The 23,459-nt window shown below is 44.5% G+C and overlaps 2 long non-coding RNA genes across 2 annotated transcripts; both read left to right on the plus strand.

Annotated features, from left to right (window-relative positions):
• The first annotated feature begins 8,992 nt into the window (after window positions 1-8,992).
• On the plus strand, window positions 8,993-19,456 carry LOC137855389 (uncharacterized). The gene is made up of 2 exons (XR_011095694.1): window positions 8,993-9,283; window positions 19,215-19,456. It is a non-coding gene; the product is annotated as an uncharacterized lncRNA (long non-coding RNA).
• LOC137855388 (uncharacterized) lies at window positions 10,425-11,986 on the plus strand. The gene is made up of 2 exons (XR_011095693.1): window positions 10,425-10,700; window positions 10,823-11,986. It is a non-coding gene; the product is annotated as an uncharacterized lncRNA (long non-coding RNA).
• Window positions 19,457-23,459: the final 4,003 nt, after the last annotated feature.

The following is a 23,459-nucleotide window of genomic DNA, read 5'->3' on the forward strand; positions in this document are numbered from 1 at the left end:
TTTGATCCAGTGATATGTTCACCCACATATCCCAGGAGAGATTAGCACAGCCTAACAGGCTGAAAATTTCCCTAAGAACCAACTTGCATTTTCCTGCTCCAACCCATCCTTCCTCTGTCCCTGTTTCTCCTTATCTCCATCCTGCAAAACTCTAAAAAGGAAACAGTCAAAAAAGCAAAAATCAGAGTCCTTGTGAAAGAAGCCTGGAAGACTCTCTGCTAAGGCAGAGGCCAGGCTTGAACACAGAGGGGTTGGTACAGAGTTGCATTTGAAGGAGTCCCTTTCCAAGCTGTAGCAAGGATTTTATATAGCCACTGAAAATCTCAGATGCTACCAGCTCCGAAATGACATAATAGTGGAGCTGTTGGCCACCAGACCATGTGGAGCTTTGGGTAAGGTCTTGGTTGAGAGATGCTATGGAAGGGCGAGGAAATTGGTTTTACTGTTTGTACTCATGTGGGAAGATTTAAGATCTCACAGTTTACTTGGATTTTGGATATTCCTGTTCACTGCAACACAGCAGCTCCTTTGCTGTAGTGCTGTTCACCATGCCAATTAATTTTCCCATGTTTCATCTCACCCGCTATCTGAGAAAACAGGGCAGAAATAACAAAGCACTTCAAGGGATCTGATTAATTTGTCCCAGTTTGCGAAAGGCTTTGAAATCATCAGGAGTGGGTGGTTAAAGATGTGATGTTAAATGAGAGATGATTTTCATCACAAGTTTCCTCTGGGAAAATGGTGAAGTTCCTTATCCTCTTGTGCTACTGTTTCCTTTTGAAAGAGGGTATTTCTCTACCTCACAGGATAAATATGAGAGGAACTTTGACATTCTGGAGTTGAGGACCAAGTCTGTGCTCGCAGAAGACAGCTATTGCACTGCTGGATCTGTTGGCAAGGATTACAGCCTCATTTGAAGCAGTGCTGAAGTCATATAAAACCTCATAAAATAAAAATGTTAAAAGCCCCAAACAAAGCTCTTTATTTATTGTTTGTGTGCAATTAGAGCCCTGGCAGGGAAAAAAGCATTACTCCTCAGGAAATTACCTTCTTAAATTCAGGTTAAAACCGGACATCTTGCTGAGAGCTTGTGAATGGACAGTTTCCAAATTCCATCTTCCGCACCACAGTATTTCATTCCTGACGCGTGAGAGAGCAGTCTGCTTGATGGAGCTGAGGGTGGGGAGGAGATATCCATCGATCAATATTGTAACACCGGTGCATTATCTCAGTGACTGCGGAGGCCCCCGGAGTGATAAACAGTGATTTATAGATCACCAAGGGACGTTTCCATTAAAGTGCTGTTAGGTCCCGAATAGGGAACCTGTAAAAATGACATTGTGGCCATACATAGTTGTCCTCCCTGGGTGACTTTTATGGGAACGTGCAAATATGGAGAGGGAGTTTGTGCCGTCCCACATCACTAGCTTGGTCTGAGATCAGCCAGGTCCTATCATCATTGCCACTAACACAACTTTGTGCAAGTGGTTCCATGGAGGGCAGCTGGAGCAGAAGACAGTTCATTTGCCCAGAGACGGGCTCATGAGTTCAGGTCCTTCCATGAGAACTGAGAAAGCCCTGAGGGCTTGTTAAATAACTGTGTGCACAGCCTAGTTTTAAATGGCAATTCTCTTTTTTAGGTTCTTTGAGGCTTCATAAAGAATTAATTATAATCTTTCCCATTAGTTGAGGCAGCAAGTTATCTTTGTTGTCATCTACTGCTGATTTTCTGGAATCTTATAGAAAAAGGCACACTCTGGAGAGAAGTGAAAATGTTAGATGAGTGTGGATGAGGAATGTATTAGAAATTGTTGAGGAAGACAGTGCCATCCACATACACATAATGGTAAAATCGTATAAGCTCTGAATCCCTGTAAGACTAAGCTAAAAGATTTTGGACCCGTTAGATCCTATTATGAACATTTCTGGCTGGATCTGACCTCCTCCTAATCTTTCAACCTTTCTTTCCCACCCTTTTAAACAATTTTTCCATCCTGATGTTCTTAATGCATGTATCACTCGTCAGATTAAGTGTTCCTCCCAGACTGATGCCTTTGCACCAATTTAAAGAAGCCAATTACTCTTACGTAATTCACTTTTGCTTTCTCATACCATTTCCATTATTTCTCCATAAAGACACGGTCTACTTTAACCAATCTTTAACTGTTTTTGATATGTCTTCACTGAAATCCTTGACGCAATGTACCATTCTTACTAAGAACCAGGTACCAACCTCCTCAGATGGCACCAGGGCACACGGGAGCCTGGGGAGTTGATGTTGGGAGGGTCTTGGGTGGCCCATGGGTGGATGAAGGTGACAGATCCCAGCAGTCCCAGTTTGGTACTGGGGGATGGAAGTGGATGGTGCTGGGACACCACTGGTCCAGGTTAGTCCCACGGGGCTGGCCTTGGCAGTGATGGGACCAGCCAGGGATGCAGCAAACTCTTGTGTCTGCACAGCATTGCTCCATCCAGCTGACCACATCTGGGCCATCCAAGGAAGAACAGAAACACCAGCTGCACTGGCTGGATGCTGTGGCCTAGACAGCATCAGCACCACCTGGTTTTTGTGGCAAAGGCAATCTGCTGTCTGTTCAGCCTGGAGGAGGACTGGATACAACTGCAGAGATGTGGTTTGTTCCGTTTTCTTCCAAGCTACTGTGTGACCTTGGGTTTGTTTTTCTACTTTACATGTGCCGCCAGCTTTCGGTCCTGTTGTGGCAGATGTGAGCAAAGATGATCCCTGAAACCTTCAGAATTTCAGGCTCTGACTCCCAGATAGCGACTGATACATTTAAATATACTAATTTAAATATACTGCAGCTACTTATGTAAATACCCTCAGGATTTACAGTAGCTATGTTATGTTGCTTTAGTTATTAGACTTTGGATTACAGCAGTAGTTAGACATTCTTGGAATAAAAATCAGTTCAGCTGCCTGGTCTTGCATAATTACAGTATTCTGTTAATAGCCTGTTATTTAGATTTATTAAAAAACAGAAATAGATTAAAAAAACAAGCAAAACAAAACCCTTGTTCAATATTTTTCTTTTACAAGTGCAGCCAGTATTCCAAGGCAGATATTTCTCAGAATTTATTTAATCAAGTGACTTTCAACTGTTTCTGTTCTGGGAAGCCATGCTGTAAAATGAAAGAGAAAAAAAAAAAAGAGAAAAGAGAGAAAAGAGAAAGGGGGGGGGGGGGGGGGGAGAAAGAGAGAGAGAGAGAGAGAGAGAGAGAGAGAGAAAGAAAGAAAGAAAGAAAGAAAGAAAGAAAGAAAGAAAGAAAGAAAGAAAGAAAGAAAGAAAGAAAGAAAGAAAGAGAAATAAATAAATAAGGAAAGAAAGAAAGAAATCTAAAACATTTGGGAATCCTTATCCATCAGCATTATGAAATCCTGTTTCTATCTTCCACTAAACAAAACTACAGCTGGCTGGAAAATGTTTGGGTCTTTTCTTTGCCCTTGTATAATCTTGTTTGTTTGTTTGTTTGTTTATTAAAGACCTGTCAAAAGTTGAGAGGAAAACTGTTTTCTTTTTTCATTTTTTCCCCCCGAAAATTATTCTGTTTTTCCTACCAACAGAGACAACGCAACCCAGAAACTGCCCAATTTATTTAGAGAAACCATTATATTAACCAAGTAGCATATCTAATGGGAAATTTGACCAACTTAATATTTCTCCCAAAACATATTTAATACGTTTAATGAGTCCATGCACCCGTAGTTGAGAACTTGTGATCAAATATAATCTAGGATCCCACTGTGGAAACAGATACTCTCCAAACTATCGTTTGTAAAAGAAGAGCCCTTGGGGGCAGGAGTAGAAAATAAGGCAGCTGGTGCTCTTTAATTATACTCAAGCTGAGTGGAAAATGCCTTCCTTTCCTACAAATGCTTTTAAGACTTCCCTCACTGGGACAAAACCAAGATGTGGAAGTGCATATCATTAATACTGGGAAAGGACTCCCATCACCATTATGCCCCAGTGTAACTGATTTGTGAAATTGGGCAGAAAATTACTCCTGTTCCAGAGAGCATCCTTGAAAAACTTCCTTGGCACAAACCTGCTTCCTTTCTCCATGCTCCAGGTCACATCAGGTCCTGCTGAGGCATGACACATCGTCGGTCCACGACCACAGGGGGCTTTCGTGATGGACATGCAGCCAAGGCTGCAGAATGTCATTGCTGATTGGAGCTGATAAGAGCAGGATGCAGAAAGCAAAATCACGAGTGATGTGGAGGAAGGTATCTAGAAACTATTTTTCCACAATAAAAGGGAAGGGGAAGAAAATGCCTTGCATTAAATATCATATAATTGTTCTACACAACTCAGAGTGAATGCTCGTCCCAGGGATGGAGAGCAGTATAGAGATTCAGAGCAAGGTAGGACAGGTGTTCATATGAGCAAAAAGAAACCCAGTGCTCTGGAAGGGCCAAGTTCCTTTAGAAATGAGGCCAAACAACACTCCGTGTGATGGAGGGCAGGTAACAAGTCCCAGCCCTCCATCTGTTCAGACAAGATGAGAACTCTCTATTGCATTTCCCAATACTTGACCTACCTCAAGGCTCCAGATTTCTAAAAGAACCAAAAGAGGCCAAAAGTGAAGGCCATGATGAGTAACTCCTCACATCCAGGGAGCTTTCGAATGTAATGGGACTATAATCTGTTTCCATAAACACACCAATGACCTTTTTACTCTTTTCAGAACTAAGAAATTCTTTGTCCCTCCCCTGCCTGAGCCGTCCACATCCCTGGAACATTCTTGTTTAGTCTCCTGAAATGTTATTAACATCCCCAGCAACAGAGAACCATAAATCCCTGCATCCCCCTGAACTTTACTGCACTCCGAACTGTTTGGATATTCAGTATCAACAAATCATCCCGATAAATATGATTTCTTTGATGGCATTTCATCAAAATAGTTTATGACTCTGACATTTTGAGCATGGATTTACAGCAGCTGCAGCTTGTGCAAGACTGGCGGTCACCTTATTGAAATTCACCTAAGGAAAAAAAAAAAAAAAGAAAAAAAAAACCACAACCCATACAGCAGCTCCTACCATGCTAAGTTTAAATAGACTCTTCTTTTTACTTCCCACACTTTCTTGGAAAAGGCAGGAGTTTGGGGATCCGCAAGACAAACATTGGCTTTGGCTCATCCTAATCATGATGATGGTGGTTTCAGGCCTCCAACTCCAAGTTCTCAAGCACATGCAGGAAGAGGTTCCCAGATTTACTTAGCTTTACCCTACTCTAATTCAACGATGGCTAGAGGTGGCTTACCACTTGCTTTAGTGGGGAAATACTCATCCAGTTTGTATATGTCTGTTGTACTCAGTTGCTCAACACTGGGAAGATTTCAAAACATTTAAGATATAAGAGGAAAATTTTGGATTCGAAGACCTGTTTCTGCTAGAGAGAGGGATTTAGGGCTACTGAAAAGGGCACTGGTGGCATGTCTAGAATATATGGGTTATCTTGGTCCCTGGTGTTCAAAACCAGCTCTGAGCTGGGTAAAGAGAAAGGCTAAATGTAAACTGGGATGTGGAGATCTGGAAATCCACAAAAGAAGAGAAGAAGGTGCTTTTGTTTAAATTTTCAAGCAAGGCCCAGGAAGGAAGATAATCTATACATGAGTGCTGAGAGCAATCTCAGGAGGAGAACAGCAATTAAACTCAAAAACAAGAAGACACTGGGTGTAGACTAACCATGAAAAAATCAGTCTGGTAGCTAGAAGCAAGCTGCTGAAACACCACAGCAGTGAAATGGTGAAATAACCTCTCATTAGGAAAGAAAAGGGCAATAAAAGGACACCTGCCTGTTTGTGAAGGGTTGGATGTGGCCAGCATTTTGAAACAGACAGTAGCTGGACTTTATGACCCGGGCAGTCTCTTTCAAGTTTTGCAGTGTTCAGTTTTAAAAGAATTGTATACGGCTCTTCATGCCCAGGTGAGAAGAAACTGAGACACAGTGATCCACATCTTCAAAGACAGAAAAACTCTGATTTCAGATACTTTTGGGTAGTTAGGTTTACGTTGTGTGACCAAGGCCTTGTAGGCAATCCACAGCACCAGCCAGAATTCAGGTATTGGGAACTCTCAGAAATGTGCTGAGACCCAGAAAACTATCCTCCTGCTCAGAACAAACCCAGCATAACTAAATCTAAATTTGACCATAGATCTGCTCCCATGTTCCCATGAAATACAAACACTCTCCACAGAGTCAGAGGGGTGACTTTGTCCATTAGTAGGATTCTGGCCTTGTGCATTATGTGAATACCTGGAAAATTTCCAGGCTGCATCGCCACAGAAAGGAGCTTTGCTTGGAGCAGGTCCTGGTGGGGCCAGGGACTGGCTGTGCAGCACACCACCCCTTAGCATCACCTACAACCACCAGGAGCCTTTTTGGTTTCCTCTCCTCTCATAGCCCTTCACTAGGACATGAAATGTATGCTTGAGCCAAAGAGTATTTCTTTCCCCATTGTCTAATTCTTGATCCTGATCTCTGAGACTTACATCAGAGCTTGACCCTGAGAAAACATAACTTCTTGGAAAAGGTCAGTTTAGAAGACATAGTTATTTTTAAGTTGCCTTTTAGAAATGCACTTGAGTAACACATAGCAAAGGTATTTTTCAGGATGTCCGTCAGATTTTTGACCTAGATCATGACGATAGCCTCTGTTAGAGTATCTTGGATTTAGCACAGCCTTACAGCTAGTGCTGTTTAACTTCTCTGTCTACATGAAATAAATCTCTGTCTCTTTAGGCAATAGCAGTGTGATGCTCAGAATCCTCCACTTAGTTATTCCCAACTGGTTTGTGCAACAAATGTTTTCAAGACAGCCACATCGCAGAGAAGTGAATATGGGGATAGGGAAACTCATCTAAAGGCTTCAGTATTCAGTGTCCTAAATTTTCTTTATCCTTCAGCTATTACCTTGTAAATTTTGTTAATTTTCCCTTTACTCCCGTGTGGCCTCCTTGCATATCATGTTTAAAAGAAGGAATACGAGAAAAAAAAAAACAATCAGTGAACCCCATAGCAAAATTAAGCAGCTCACAATGTAATGAAAGAAAAAGGAGGAGACACTTTCTGTGTCCTGACAAAGCTGGTGGTTCACTGCTGAAACTGCTGCAGGCAGGACTTGGCCACATCCCTGAACGGAGGGGATTAGGATGCAGCTGTGCTCTCAGGCAGCCGCTCTGCAGAGTTCAACCCAAGGCAAAGTCTGGTGCTTGTCCGCATTGATCTGCCTCCAGGTTCAGTCAGGGAGGAGGTTTGGGGGTGAGGACAGGGGACGAGGCACAGAATTCCTATCAGAATGCAGGATGTGTCTGATGCTGTCACAGAACTGTGTCTCGACAGTGTCTCGACTGTGCGGATGTGACTTCTGGGCCATTGAGGCCATAAACTAGAATAAGCCAGGTATGTGTAACATCATTAAACTAATACAGCTCACAGAGAAAATGAAAGAAATGCAGCTGTGCAATTCAGTCATGGTAGAAGTAAAAGTGCCCCATTGCTGTAATAGTGATTTTTTTTTTTTTTTTTTTTTTTTTTTTTTTTTTTTTTTTTTTTTGAGAGGGAGAGACTACTTTGGCAAACAAACCCTGTTTCGTTCTGGTATGAACAAATAAGTTTGGCCAATAGCAGTGCAGACATAATGTACTTGGATGGCTGAAGGTATTCAACTTAGAATTGCATTTTTAGAATCATAGAATCACGGAATATCCCAAGTTGGAAGGGACCCACAAGGATCATTGAGTCCAGCTCCTGGCACCGCATAGGTCTACCCAAAAATTCAGATCATATGACTGAGAGCACAGTCCAAATGCTTCTTAAACTCTGAACTTTTTGTTCTTATTAAAATAATTAGATCAATAATGGCATACTGGTGGTGTGAAGAACAAAACAACTGGCACGTCTCAGGGTACACAGTAAAAAAAGTTTCTTACACTAGAAAATCATTGTGGGGTGAAGAAGTTTTGTATGAATGTTTGTAGTGACCTAGCCCCAGTAACGCTCAACATTTTTAAGGTTGATTTAGAAATACACCTGTAACCCTGGAAAAGTTACAGGGAAAGTTTCATTGCATCAAATAAAGAATAGGTCTGGGCTATCACATAGGGCTTATCTGAGTTAATAAAACGCGTTTTCTTTCTATGTAAAGTCACACATAGGGATAAAGAAGGCAGGAGGGTCAGAACCAGGGAATGGCAGACTGAGAAAACAGCAACTCTTTAAAGGATTTAAGGGTCAGAGAGGACTGGCAGCTCAACGTGAGCTCCCATTGCAAAGATTAATGGGATCCTTAAAAGCACCAGCCACGGAGCAATGACTCAGAGCAGAGAAGAGAGCGTGGTGCTGGGGAGACAGACACTGGGATTAAGGGACAAACAAACAGAGGCAGCGCCGAAAGCAGAGTTTTGGTCGGAAAAATATCTTTAAGTGAATTTGGGATTCACCTCATAACTTCTGACACCTAAAGCTAACATGAGGTGAATTCTGCCTGAAGGGGGTTAGAGAGCCAAAGGCTGTAAGCTGAGAAGGCGTTTGGATGGCATCAGGCTGTCAGTGCTGTGTTTCCAAAGTGTTTGGGTGGTGACAGACACTGCCAACCACAGAGATGAGCCTGTCAAGGAGCAGCAGAAGCCAAAAAATGCAAAGAAGAAATCCAACACTTTTTTTTTTTTTTTTTCTCAGAGGGAGTAAAGATGCTTGGATTAAACTCCAAGTGATGACACGAGAGAACGACAAGGTTTGATCGATGGCACGTTAGTGAGCCTCGCACCAAGAGAAATGGGGCAACTTTGTGCAATGCAGGAGAGCAAACTAGGTGATCCCACGGTCCTTGTCATCCTTCCACACAGCCTGCAGCTGTTTGGCTGTTAAACGAACTGTCTCTTTCCTTCAATTAAAACCTGGTTGCCAGACCTGAAGGTCCATTGGATGCACCTGTGCTTCTACACAAAACTCCACATATATTGTGAGCAAGGAGGAAATTGCCCTTCCCTCCACAAACTGTTTGCTAAGTCAGAAGAGGGTGTGGTAATGAGAGCAATAAACCATGGGAGCTCATCTGTGCACCTGCTGCAATCTCCCCTCTCTCTGCTGGTACAGGAAGCCTGATTTAAGGGCTTGATTTATGCCACCTTTCTGCACTGTGGACTGCTTGTGCACTCTCCTTGAAGCAATCTGAGCAGAATGTTATATGAAAAAGGAGAGACTGCATCGTATTTCTGCCATGCTGCTTGTCAGACAGATCCAAAAAGCAAACTCTGGTGAGTTAAGTTTTCTTTCTTTTTAATCCCAGAAGAGTTTTGGTTTTAAAGTGCCTTTCTGTAACTCTCTCAAGTGAGGGTGAGGGGCAGTGAGCTTATGGAAGCAAGGAATAAGTATACAACCTGTGCTATGCCTTTTGCTAAAGCCAAGGAATGGGCTTTTGAGCATTTCATTTAGTAATATAAATGTAACAAACACGGTATAGATACAGCCATGGTTTGCCTCTCTCCATTTCATATTTCTGCCTTAAAAAAAGGAGGAAAATCAGAGTTTAATTCTGATTAGAAAATCAAGACAGCCTTTTCTTGATCATAATGGATTCAGGTGCTACCCAACACTAGATCCTGCAGTCCTTAGACCTTTGTTGTCATTTTGCCTTGCCTCTGAGGACATGTGGGTGCACTGGTGCTGGACTGGTGATCCTGATAATGCCGATGACCTCTTACTTGCACCCATTTTGGAGCAGGTTCTCAGGCACTGCCAAAGGACATATGCTCATAGGGAGCAGCTGGTTGTATTCTCTCCCTCCTCTTGGCCATACTGTATATAGAAATGGCAGAATCCTGCTAGCTATTTTGCCAAAGCAGCATTGCTGCCTTTGGGTAGTCAGGAAGGAAAAAGTGGGTAGAAGTTTTAGAAAATCTCAACCAGAAAACCTTTCTTGTAAGCAGAAAAATCTACCTCGTTTTTTGCCCAATCTAATTTGAGATGGTGTCTTTGAGATGGTGCCAGTTTCTCAGAAAGAGAGCAGAAGTGGGAATATCAAACGCTACACAAACTCAGGGCTCAAAATAATCATTCTGTGATCACCGCAGCACAGAATGAAGCTGATAACTCATTAGGCAAGAATATGTAGGCAATTAATGTTAATTTCACTTGACAATTGTAACCCGGTGTCTGACTGTAACACTATAATCTGTGCAAAGGAAATAGTTTTCATAGCTGCTTAATTAATGATAAACAGAGCTTTTGTTGTTACTTTTTTCTTAAATGAAAGAAAAAGGAAAAAAGAAGAAAGAAAAGAAATCAGCGTAGATTTTCCTCACCATATGTGCAAATGCATTCTGGAGGGCCAGTGCTAGCAAACTTTGGTGGCAAAACACATGCCCATTGCTTCATCCTTTCATTCCAATGGCATGATCTTGTCGTGGGAGCCTGGGAAGCATCCAGCCCACCAGAAGCTGCTCCAAATGGACTGGGAGAGAACACCAGGCTGGCCTTGCGTGCCTCTGCCCGCGGTTGCAGAGAAGTGCCGACATCGCCTGGAAGCTCTTGACACAGATCATTGTTCTGGCTTTCTGCTGCTTCATCGTATGTTTCCTGCATTGTGCTTCTTCACCGTTATTTTTGACCAAGGACATGTGTCTGTAAAGAGCTCTAACAACACCGTCTCTTGCTCTTTTTCTAGACTTGCAAGTACCTACACCCTGATTCCTTTCCTAGTGGTGATGCAGCCTTTAGACTTGTCTCCCACCTCAGTGGGACTGTATTTGAGTATTCCCCAAACCTATTTCATCACTTCCCTATCATCTGTATAGGTACTTAAGATGACAGCACATGTCACGGGGTCTCTCTATGGCAAGGTCCAGAGTCATCCTCTGATGACTCCAGAGTCATCTTCTGTCCTACATCACACCAGCAGCTTTGATGGAACATCTCAGGGAAGGGCTCAGTGAGGAAGGAGGCATAAAGGAGGTCCACTGGGAACCTCACCTCACCTTAAAGCCATCTTTAAGAGTGCTACATCAGATACAGAAGCATTGATAATTAATGAAAATGGCCTTGAAACTGGTTTAGAGGCTATTAAAGTAAAGGGTAAACTGGACTCTTTGGACCATCCATTATGTCCTGGCACCTCCTTTAACTTCAGTATCCCAAAGCAGCTTTCACCACCCACGCAACACATGTTAGGTTTGAAACAATCCTTATTCTTGCTTCCCTGGCTGGAAAAGTATTATTTGGCACTCAAAGTGGCCACCATGGAAGGGAAGGGACCCAATCTGGCAGATGTGTGGCACTGGGAGGCCAGGTCTGCATTGAGGTGGGTCCCCAACCAAGGCAGCCCTGCTGCAAGGCTGAACTCTGGTTCCCTTCCCATCTGTGTCAGGCAGTCTTCTCCATGGTGTATCCTTACAGCTGCTTGGGATGGACTGAAAATTTCCTTTTTGGTGCAGGTCTGGGTGGGTGGACAACTGCTCACTTGCTGAGTTGCCGTAAAGGTTGGCCAAGGACTGTTTTCCCAGGATGATGGGTAGCCCAGATTTGCTGCTGGCATGATGCAAGGGGCTGTTCATGAATATAATCTGGTACAGAAAACTCTTTAATAAGAAATTAATTGCACTTACAGTGTTTATACCCCTAGGAAAACAAAACAGAACAGATGACTTTAGAAATAGAGCTATTTCTAAGTGGTCTTTGTAGCCTTATGCTTCACCAGGTGAAGAGCAATTTCTTTTGCAGACCTGAATACCACTGAACAGAAGTTGTGGGCTACAAGCTGATGATAGTGGGTGACTTTGGGCAGTGCTGAGCAGTCTTTAAAGGCCATAATTAGGGAGTGGAGAAGTTCATCCATAACTTCTCATGGAAGGAAAGCTGTGGACTCTGCAGTCTCTTCCTGGATTCATGTATGGCCTGATGACTTCTCTTTCCTATGGCTCATTTCCCTCACAGACAGACATCATTTGCATTTCACAGTATTTGGAGATGCCTGGAAATAAAGTGCTGGAGCATCCATGGGTTTAATTTGATTTCTCTTGCTATGACAGAATGAGACAACCTGTTGTGGATCCACAGGTTAAGCATGGGGTAGATCCTGATTAGTAGTTTATTTAAAAAAAAAAAAATAAGTTTCAGTGAGGGGAATAAAACTTGTCAATACAAAAGGTAAGCACTGGACTAGCTCTGCTAAGAAGGTCATGGTACCTCCATTTCAGGAAGTCATTAAGCAGACAAACACCTTTGTAAGACAGGTTAGATTTGATTCTGAGTTAGGATCTGGTTTGAGGTTCTTTCCAGACTTTCTTTTCTTCACGCAAGCCTTTCTTCATCTTATTTTGGGACACTTCCTCCACCTTCTCCACCATGTTCAGCAGCTGTTTCTGCAGTAAACAGCATTTGTTTGCCTTGTGGAGATTTATTGGTGGAGTTACTGGGTACTAATCTGAAACCACTTACATCACGGCTGCAAATTGTGCCTTGGATCCCACAACACAAGGGCTGTCATTTTCTGCCACAAAAACAGAGGAAAAACCTTGTCAGCTCAAGGGCCCCGAGAGACTTGTTTGCCATCTCCTTGCAGATGTGCGTGGCTTTGTAGCACCCAGAGCTCAACACAAAATGGGGGAGAGCTCACAGACAGGATAAGCATACAGAGCCTCATTTCTGGGCAAAACAACAGGTACTTAACGGATAAGGAGGTGCATGTGCTGGAGGGGCGTTAGGATAAATCATAAAATCTCAAGATAGAACCACAGAATGGCTTGGGTTGGAAGAGACATTAAAGATCATCTAGTTCCAAGCCTACTGCTATGGACAGGGATGCATTTTTTATTTTTATTTTTTTCTTGTTTACTTCCTGTGATCATTCCATAACTCCAACAAGTGGGCTCATGTGGAGGAGTGGAGAAGACAGAGGTCATCTGTACTGTTAAAGCCAGCTCCAACAAATCCACTAGCCCCTGTTTTTTTTTTTTTTTTTTTTTTTTTTTTTGTCCCATGGGAGGTGGCTGCAGGGCACTCTCTCTAGTAGAGGAGAGCACAAGGGGCCTTGTGGGTTGAATCCCACCATGCTGCTCCACTGGCCAGCAGGAAAAGCTTTGCTTTCCTTCCAGCTGAGCCACCGCGGCTGAGATCTGCGAGTCTGAACCCCCCTCTTTCCTCTTTTCAGACTGCAGCAGGGAAAAAAAAAATGCATATACTGACAACAGAAACCCTCCATTCACAAGGGTTTCTGCTGACCTCACTCGTGTTTTCCCAACACCAATTCGGCTGAGTGAACAAGGGCGTGATTTGGAGCTACCGCAAGCCAGCCTGCGAGCCACGATGATTAAGTCCATTGGCTGTGGCCCAAATCTAACATGAAAACCCTTCTCCCCATGCTCACCTTCCACCATCAATTATGCCTTTATCAGGTAGGCAGTTAGGAACTTGCCTCTTGCCCTGACCACTCCAAAAATCCTCCAGGGTCCTGCAAGGGGAAGAAGAATACCCCATCTCCATTGAGACCTCGGTGCTGCCTCTTAACTCCTCGGGTTTCTTGCTGAAGTCCTGGCTGCCTTTTGTGCTGCTTCAAAAAGGAATCATTATTGTCTCTTTGCCTATACCCCTACTTGCTCCATCTCTATTCAGGCATAATGGGGTTTCTCTGAGAAGAGAGGCGATAATATCACTTCTCAGGCAGTGAGGCTTAGCTCTCACCTCGGCGGGCTGGCACGGAGGTTTGGCAGCCCTGCAGTGCCTCCCCTGGAAGGCATCCTCTGCAAGGAGAAACACTCTGCAAAAAGCCACCAGAACACACTCAGCAGACAAACGGGGGCAAAGCTATTAAAGCTTGGAGAGCTCTGCTTACGGGTATCACTTTTTCACCCCAAATGCATAAGAACAAAGAGTTCCATGGAATTTGGATTATTTAACATAGTAAACATTAAGCAACCTGTGGTTGATATAAATGCTTCCTTAATAGGCTGGTGAAATTCCTTGGGACTGGTCCAAGTTTATGTATAACCTCCAGCCCTGCTCTTACAGACTGTGTCTCCTTCCTCCCCGTAGATGCTTTTTTTAATGCCACAGTAGCAGACAAACATAATTTGCAGCAGAACAGATTTCTCCCTGTGTACTGCATGGGGAACCCAGATGCCTAGCCTGGGACTTGGTCTCCTGTTCTTTGGGATAGCATAACTCTCATATGCCTGGGTCCCCATCCTTTCAGCAATGAATGCTGAAATACTTTATTCAAGGTGAAATAGATTAACAGGAGATATTGTCATGAAAACCCGGTCCAGAATAACTTAAAGGTCAATGGTTGGGTTATTCTGGTGGTGGTGGTGATTCAAACTAATTTGTGCTATAACTGCAGGCTTTGTAACTATAAAGGAATTGGGAGAGTTTTTGTGGTTAGGACACGTGCAAAAGCCCATGTAGGTGTGCTTGGAACACGTTGTGAACAGGAGGTTTTATGAAATGTTGCAGGGCTAGGGAGGTGATCGTCCCCCTGTACTCGGCTCTGGTGAGGCCGCACCTCGAGTACTGTGTTCAGTTTTGGGCCCCTCGCTACAAGAAGGACATCGAGGTGCTTGAGCGGGTCCAAAGAAGGGCGACGAAGCTGGTGAGGGGCCTGGAGAGCAAGTCCTACGAGGAGCGGCTGAAGGAGCTGGGCTTGTTCAGCCTAGAGAAGAGGAGGCTCAGGGGTGACCTTATTGCTCTGTATAAGTACATTAAAGGAGGCTGTAGCGAGGTGGGGGTTGGCCTGTTCTCCCATGTGCCTGGTGACAGGACGAGGGGGAATGGGCTAAAGTTACGCCAGGGGAGTTTTAGGTTAGATGTTAGGAAGAATTTCTTTACTGAAAGGGTTGTGAGGCATTGGAACGGGCTGCCCAGGGAGGTGGTGGAGTCACCATCCCTGGAAGTCTTCAAAAGACGTTTAGATGTAGAGCTTAGGGATATGGTTTAGTGGGGACTGTTAGTTTTAGGTCAGAGGTTGGACTCGATGATCTTGAGGTCTCTTCCAACCTAGAAAATTCTGTGTGTGATTCTGTGTGTGAAATGGCTAAGCTGATCCAGTAGCTCACAGCAACTGAGGGTCTCCTGGCCACATGGTTCTGCTCCTTCTCTTCAGTTGAGTTTGGCTTTTTCTGAACCTCTCTTTTGGCATACTTAACAGGCAGAGAACAAAAACAGAAAAGTTTCTAGTTTTCTGAGCATTTAGTGAACTCTCATAGGTGAGTGCTAGAGTTCCCCTAAGAGCATAGATGGGACCAGAAAGAACTGCATTTTATTTTATTTTATTTTTTTTTTTAAAGCTATTAGAACATAGCTTTCCTCTGAAGCCTCACAAAAACTCATCTCAGACCTTAATCTGAGAATCCCACCTAGGCTTTCTTGGGAGTTAGTGTTTTCAGGAGCTATACAAGGATTTTAGTGGTTTAGGAGCCATACAAGGACTTTAGTGGTGGGGTGTATATCCACCAACAGAAACTTAGGTCCTTAGTGGGACTTCATGTGCCACTAACAACAGGCAGGATCTGAAAGGTGGAGGGTTTTCTGATGAAAATAGAAATTTCAGGCTTAGGCAGACCATGATTTTCAGATGATGATTTTCAGACCCCAAAGGTAATGGGTTGGAGATGTGCTCCTGAAGGTAGCATTACAAGGGAGAATGGGAAGAAAAGACTTTGCTTAGCACTATGGTAGTTTCTTAGGCACCAAGGGGTTTAAATGCAAATTTTACTTTCACTTAGTGAATGAACACTAGAGTGAGCCATGTAATAATGTGCAAGACAATTTTAAATTTTGGATCTTCCAACAACAACTGAACCTGATTACATACTTTTCAATTATGAAAAAATTCTGCCCCAAATCAAAGTTTCCTCAACTTTCAACTTTGCAGAAATTTTAGCTAAAATAATTCTATTTTATCATTTTTTTTTGAGATAAATATTTTCTAAATAAAGCAGGAATTTTACACAAGCTTTTTTTTTTTTTTAACCAAATAATCAGTTTCAGCTGAAAAAGAAAAAAAACTGGGATGGGAAGTGTCCAATCCCATCAAACCTTTGTAGCTGGAACTGACTGTAACCCCCTGGTCCTGAATATCCCCATGTCATTCTTGCTTTTCTCAGCTGTAATAGACTCTTGAAATCTAAGAGGTACCTGCACATCACTGCTCTTTTCCTCCCTGCCTGGAGGTATGTGCAAGCGCGGACTGAAGACAGCATGTTTTATAGCACACGTTGACTGGGGTTTGCAGAACCTTTTTGGTCTGCTAGCCATGCGCTGCGATGCGTTCAGTTCCTGCTGTTTAACTCTCTCTGTCCTTCCATAAATCAATAGCCTCCCCAAGCACAGCTCACACACAGACTTTCAGCTCTGTCTCTTTCAGCTCCTTAGATGTCTTCAGGCTCCTTGGTGCAAACTGTCCAGACTCGGGTGTAATGAGCTGCTGTCTTTGCTGTCTTGAAAGTGTTTTTTTTTTTTTTTTAAACTCCCTGTTGAAAGATGCATCTCAGCACCAAATCCACATATTCTTTCTTTCAAGAATGACTGTGAATGTTAACACAGCCTGTGTGGTAGCTTCTGACGGCCTGGTGTTTGGTAAAGAAGTGCTCTTGCAGTCCCTGGGGAGGAGCATCCCCTCCTCATGGCATGTCTCTCCAAGCTTGTTTGCTTCTTTTTTCTCTCCTCCCACCTCTTCTGGATGTCTGCTGAGCAGTAGGGACACAAAGTGCTTGTCGTGCCACATGAGCCTGGGTGTGCACCAGCCTGCCTGGCCATTTGGGCTCTCACTAAGCTCGCTCTGCCCTGGGAGTAGGAGTTTCATTCCCATGAAAAGTGGGTGCTGACTGAATCCCAGAGCCAACCTTGTTTGAATCCCGGTTGCAATTACACCTCACTTCCCTCCCCTCCAGCCTGCAGCAGGAGGAAGATCAGCTCATGCAACTCCGTCCTGTATTTCCTTATAAGTTACCTCCTCCTCTTCTCCTTGTGTCTTTGAACTTAAAGCCACCTCCATCAGGATAATCTGAAAAGCTCATCTTAGCTGCAGAGGTGCTAGGTTGGATTCAGTTGCTGACGAGTTTGGCCTCTGGACCCCAAAACGATGAAGGTGGCTCTAGCTGGCTTGCCCCAAAATGACTGAATAGGCAGTGGCATGGACAAAGAGAGGAGGAACAACTTTGTTTCTTTTTGTTCTTTTAGTAAAATGAATTTTTTACCTCTTAGAGTAGAATTTTGAGTGGATTGCGTATCCATTTATGCCTTGGCATGAATTCAAGGTATGACTGCAGAGCTAAATATGAGAGGCTTAGGGACCAAGGGACACAGGCTGGCTGGCACGCATGTTGCTAAGGTCTAGCCCCCTCTAAGGAAGGTTGGCCACATCCACGTCGTGTGGCAGCTGGACCTGCTTCTCCTTGGCTCCACATGTCTGAAATAGTAAGGACTCTGCTGCAATACCTCAAACAAAGGCAGGCAGAGCATGAAGGTGTTCCACAAGCCTGTCTGAGGGTGCAGAGCCTTCTAGGCTAGGTTTGGAGCTGTGAACAAGGTGACCAGAGCCCAGCTGGGTGCAATCTTCCCCAGGGTGGGGTCCTAGGGCTGAGCTATCCCCATCACCACGTCTCAGAGGGAGCAAGTTGGGGTGGTCCAAAACTGAGCCAGGAAGCCAGGCGTGAGTGAAGCGGTGCGGACAGGGGGGGCCCAGGGCTGGGGCAGCCTCCCTCACTCAGCAGTGTCCGTGGATCCAAAGTTTCCACTTTGGGGAACATTCCTCAGTTTTAATGTATTATTTTTTAAAGACTAAAACCCAAAGAGCACAGTCATTCGCCAAGAGGTGACATCTGGCTAAATAAATAACAATCATTGGCTGGTCCAACACATGTTTTGTTTCGACTGAATCTTTGTTTCTAATGAGTAAAACACAGAATATAAATGCGACTGTCGCATATTCAAACACAGGCACACACATACAATTTTTTGTGTTTGGAAGAAAGGGTAAATTCCACATGAAAGAAAACAGAACTTTTATCCATGTGCTTCAATTACTGAGATCTAAATAAAAATGATGAGGTTGTCATCCCACTTATTTTTAGTTATTTTGATTGCAGTGAAAATAACACTGAAAAGAACATTTCACTAAAGTACTCCTGATCATGTCTCGCCCTGCAGATGACAATTTATTTGCAGTCATGACTATGTGTGTTCTCTATGCATGGTACGTACAAGTTGTATCAGTCACATAAAGGAAGATGAATAAACAAAGCAGATAGTGTAGGCAGAGATGAAATGTGATGGGGTGGCTTTCCCCACATCACGCTGTGGCCAAGGCCCTGGAAACACATTTTGGTTTAAAGTGCTCTCCAGAAGACTCCAGATCTTCTCCAGCACAGTGCATCTTCCACATGCATCACTCATGTAAGCAGAAGGTTTGAAGGCAGAGGTGATTCTTGTTGCTGGAACTGCTGCTCAGACACAGAGGAGCTTGCAGGATCACTCAGGATCCTGAGTGATCCTCCTCCAGTGTGGAACAGGACCAGTAAATCTCAAAGACAAATGCAAGCTGAGAACATCTGCTCTGAGATCAAGTACAAATGGCACAGAGAAGGAAGATGGCTGGTTCCTGCATATCAGAAGGTGCATTAGTACAGGGAGATATGGTAAAATTTTAGCATGGAAGGAGAGACAAGTAGCTCAATGTGAACCGAACTTTAAGAGATTTTGCAAGAGAAAAATTATAATATTCTGTAAAACAGGTATCTCCACAGTGTTCTGCAGTTGTGCTCCGTGATAAAGAGACATGCAGGATCAGATTTTGAAGGAGTTTTTATTTTATACCCGGGCCTCATAAAATTAAAACCACAGTAGGGAATGCAGGTTTATCACAAGGCCCTTGGGCATGATCCAGGAGGCATGAGGGACCTGTCAGTAGTGGGGAAGAAACCATGTTGAACGAGCCTCTAAAAAGACCTAGCACTGAGAGTGCAGTGGGACAAGTTTTTGATTCACATAAAGTGTTTGGGGTTATAGTGCCCATCACACAGGACAGGAATAACATTGAAAATAAAACTTGGGATGAGATCTACATATCTGAGGGGAGATAAGAGCAGTCTTTAGGATCCTTTGGATTTGAGGAAGAAAAAAGTAACCTTGAGGTAGTGATTCATCTTTTCCTAGAGATAAATCTTTAAATGTACAATGTGTCTCGTGGTGTTTTAGGTGCTCTGGAGTATCTGATGGATTTGCATGGGACCAACATACGTGATGTGTAGGAGCTCTGACCACTTCTGGTGTGACATCTCTGTTTGGGCAACTCAATCCACTATCACGATGAAATGAACCTGAAAAATCTCTCTTCTTTCATTCAGAAGATGATCCTCAGCACCCTCATGCCCTCCTGGTGGCCAGGGCACTGCATGCAAAATCAAGAGTGCAAAATAAAATCTGCTGTTTTCTCTTTTCTTCTGCGTTTTCAGAAGCTGCTTTAGCAAATTGGACACTGCTGCTCATGGGGGTTCCAAAGGCACCCAGGAAATGGCTGAATATTGTTAACAGCTTAATAAACACTGCAACAAGCCCACGGTCAGCCTGACTCGACGTGTGCTGTCCAGGGGGAGTGAGTGCATGCACACCAGTGTGCTAAATGGGTAACCAGACACCGAGGGGAAGAATAGCCAGAGCTGCAAAGGGCAGATAAAAACTGTCTGCACTCAGTAAAAAGATCTGCCTTTGCCCAAGTGAACTGTGTTTAATTAGTCCGAGACAATGCCACGCTATTATTCCCTTCATCCTTTCCTTCCTCTACCTCAAGTGCTTGGCAAGACTCAGAAGTTTTTTTTTCCCAGCCATTTCTCCCCAACATCTGCCTGGTTCTCCTTCGTGCTGTCTGCCCCAGTCTGTAGGGGAGAGATTTCCCTTTGGTTAGCAATGTGGTGCAATTCTGCACGGCTCACATCATTGACCCTAGGACAAGGAGAGGTGCTGCATGCCACTGCTCATATCTGCTGATGCTTTGCAAGGGCATCAAAGGCAGCACAAGGCACAGGTGGTGTTCCTGTGAGACCAGCACTCTGTTGGTCAGGTAGGTCTGTCATTTCTGACAGAGCACAAAGTGGAGGCAAAGAGAAAGGGAAAATCACGCAGAGACATAAAAATGGGGTGAGGAACAGAAGCAGAGTTCCCTGTCATTCCCCAACACAGCTTCCTGGGGAGAAAATTGCATCAGATGTTGGAAGAACAGGGTGATGTGAGTTTGCCAGCCCAAATATGAGGCACAAATACTGGGGGAAATTTAGAAAATACTGCAGGAAAAAGTAGTCTGAGGGGTTAACCGGGTCAGAGACTGTCATCTGCCTGGAATATCTCCTCGGATGAGGTTGGCACCTCATCTGTGGATGCTGTGGATGTTGGGACAAGGTTCAGCCTGAGCCTGGCCAGTGAAGCCCAGCACGGAGCTGCTTCACCTGTGGCCGACAGGCAGGGACAGGACTGCAGAACACCAGGGAGTAGTCAACAGAAAAGAAGGCAAGAAATCCTCTTTCACATTGCTGTGAAGCTGGCAGACATGTCCAGGGTCCAGATCCCAGCCACTGCCTCTGCTGAAGGATACCATTAGTAATTAAAATAGCAGAAGCCACAAATTTATAATGCTATAAAATGTTCCTGGCTGGCAAGCTAAGAACTTAATCTGCCATCTCTTCCTCCCCTAGCCATCAGGTAGTAGTGTAAAACACAGAGACATTCAATAAAATAAGTAAATAATCTTAATAAGAGTAAGAAACTCTACCTCTGTGAACAGGGAGACAATATATATGTATATATCTGTGCTTCATAAGGAGCTGTGTGCTTTTGGACTGTGTTGTTTCCGTTTAGACTGTATATTTAGACTTTTCCAAGCATCATCCATCTGCTCCTAGCCGTGTGGAGCCAGCACTGAGCACAGTCCCTGTGCACCACATTCTAGTACTGGTGACATCTTCATGGGGACAGCTAGAGCCACGTAGCAGCTGGTTGCCCCAGCTGGTGGGAATAGCTCATTCCCTTCCAAATTTCGGCTCTAAGTGGGCTATAAGGGAAGATTTTACTCATCTCAGTGGATCAGAGCACTCCTTGAAGGTCAGGAAAGGGGTCATCATCGCTTCTACAAATGGGGAAACTGAGGTGTGGGGTGGTGAGGAGGGAAGGGGTGGCACAGGGTGTAGGGACAGGAATGTTCCTGTGAATGATCTGGGCAAAGAGCTCCAAGCCTGTACCAGTGAGGGCTGGGTGCAGCTTTTTTCAGACACACCAAGGTCTGGATCTGCATGGGGATGGCGGAGGTTTGGAAGCATTTGGGGTCAGCCCGCAGCAGAACCCCTCAGGAGGGAGTGAGGGTGGAAAGGGCGAGAGATGGGGACCCCTTTGAACCACGCAGGAGCTGAAAAGAAGAAAATGTCAGAGGGCTGGAGGGAGGGGCAGGTGACAGGAGAATGAGGGGAAAACCTTTGTCTCTGAGATCAATTCTTCCAGCTTCTCCTCTTTCATTAGCAGCCCGGGCCATTTGGGTCTGTGGAGGCACAAAACCCAGCCACAACAGTGCTGCCCATTTATCCGCAGCCCGCAAGTGGACAAGAGGACTTATTCTCCAGGCCTTGAGAATGAAATCTTCCCAGGGTAGGAGGCCGAGCCCAGGGCTTTGGGGAAAAAAAACACCCTTTTCACTGCGAGTCATTAGGAAGAGATAAAGGTCTGCCTCGCTATTTGGCTTGTCCTGCCAGCGCACCTTCTCAGCCCTGGGACAACAGTGGGGCCATTTTAAAAGGCCCTCTAATTATCTATTTCCTCCCATTGCTACCGCTTGCAGAGGGAGCTACGGAAAGAAAGAAAAGATTAAAAAAAAAAAAAAGGGCTTATTTCAACAGGCCTTATCTGATAGCGCATTCAAGATGGGTTTCTCTCACTCCCCCCCCTCTCCCAGCCCTCCCTCCACTTTCTTTTCTTGCCTTGCTCTCCTTCCAACGCGGAGGGACCAGGTTTTGTTGTCTGGGCCTCGAGGAACACGGCCGAGCGGGGTGGGTGGAGGAGTGGTGACAGGGTTAACAAAGGAGGCCTCACTCTGGGGATAATGACTGGCCCCGCTGCCCTTTCAGGCAGGACACCCAAGCTCCCCGGTACCAGGATGTCTTTCAGGCTTGTCCTAATTCAGAGCCATTGTCCTGGGCTTTTCTAAAGGAGGATGACAGCTGACATCAGCTCTCTATCTGCAGCAGGTTTTGTCCTTTTCTTCCAGCTCAAGCCATAGATTTCCCCGGTTTGTTATGCAAAAACCAGCAGAGGCTTTTATTGATTTTTTTTTTTTTCTTCTTTCTGCAAAAGTGTGGTCCCGATAAATGCTGCTAGATACAGACCTTCACTGAGTGCATTTCAATCTTTTTTTTTTTTTTTTTTTTTTTCTCATGTCTGTGCATAGGGTACTACTAAACTAGAGCTGAATTAGGGTGCAGATACACAGCGTGCCAGCTACCACAGAGACTGCCTGTGAAGACATGCTGATCACACAGTACCTGTCTTTTAGAAAACCACCCCAAGCTTGCTGTAGCCCCCACAAACTCCCCAAGGCACGTTCAGATTTTTGTGCAAACCCTTCCTACACCCCATCCTTGGGCAGAGCTGGGGGCAGGAGACAGTGCTGGAGGGATGGCTGCTCTCACCCAGCCATGCTGCTCTTGTGTCTTCAGCCCATTTTTGTAATAACCGCACTCCAAGGCATGTTCCCAGACATGATTTTCCTACAACCTCTGCATTGTCTGAATCCCCTAGCCTCAATTTTGGCCGGCATACAAGGGCCATCAGAATGGTCAGCCTAATTCCCTAGGGAGAGATAAATAAATCCCTCCACAGGAGGAGAGGGGAGTTGGTCAACAAGGCTGTCAGTAAGCACAGTTAAACATACCTTTTCCTGCTGTCATTTTCAGAAGGTCTCGATTTCACCCCAATACCCCTGCACCAGTCTTTATAACTCATGCACAGCTGAAGCCTCTTGCAAAGAGGTATCCAGATTCAATGAGCAGTCCCTAAGTAAAAGACCCTGTCCCTGTCCCTGCAGCAAAGTGCTCCCACAGCAAACTGTTTTCCCTTTTCACCCAAGTTTTCCCAGCCCAGCTGCCCTGTTTTGCCTCTCCTCCTACTTTTTTCCTTCCAGGTTACAGAATAATTTCACATGTGTATTTTCCTCATATGATGTTGTCTGTGTGACTTCCCTCCCCACCTTCCTTTTGATACCCAAAGCACGAGCTGTCTGTGTCTCTGCCTTTGAAGGCATTTGGTTTTGAAACTGAATTGCTTTTGTGGTGTTTTTAGCATGATCCCTCATTTTCTCACTTTTCTGAAATATCACTACAACTGCATCAAGATTTCTACATCAGGGTGATCACTGCTTTGCACTAAGGTAAAGCACTATCTCTCTCTTTGCTGCATTTGTAATTA

The sequence above is a fragment of the Anas acuta genome, chromosome 4, assembly GCF_963932015.1.
Source record: "Anas acuta chromosome 4, bAnaAcu1.1, whole genome shotgun sequence".
NCBI lineage: Eukaryota > Metazoa > Chordata > Aves > Anseriformes > Anatidae > Anas > Anas acuta.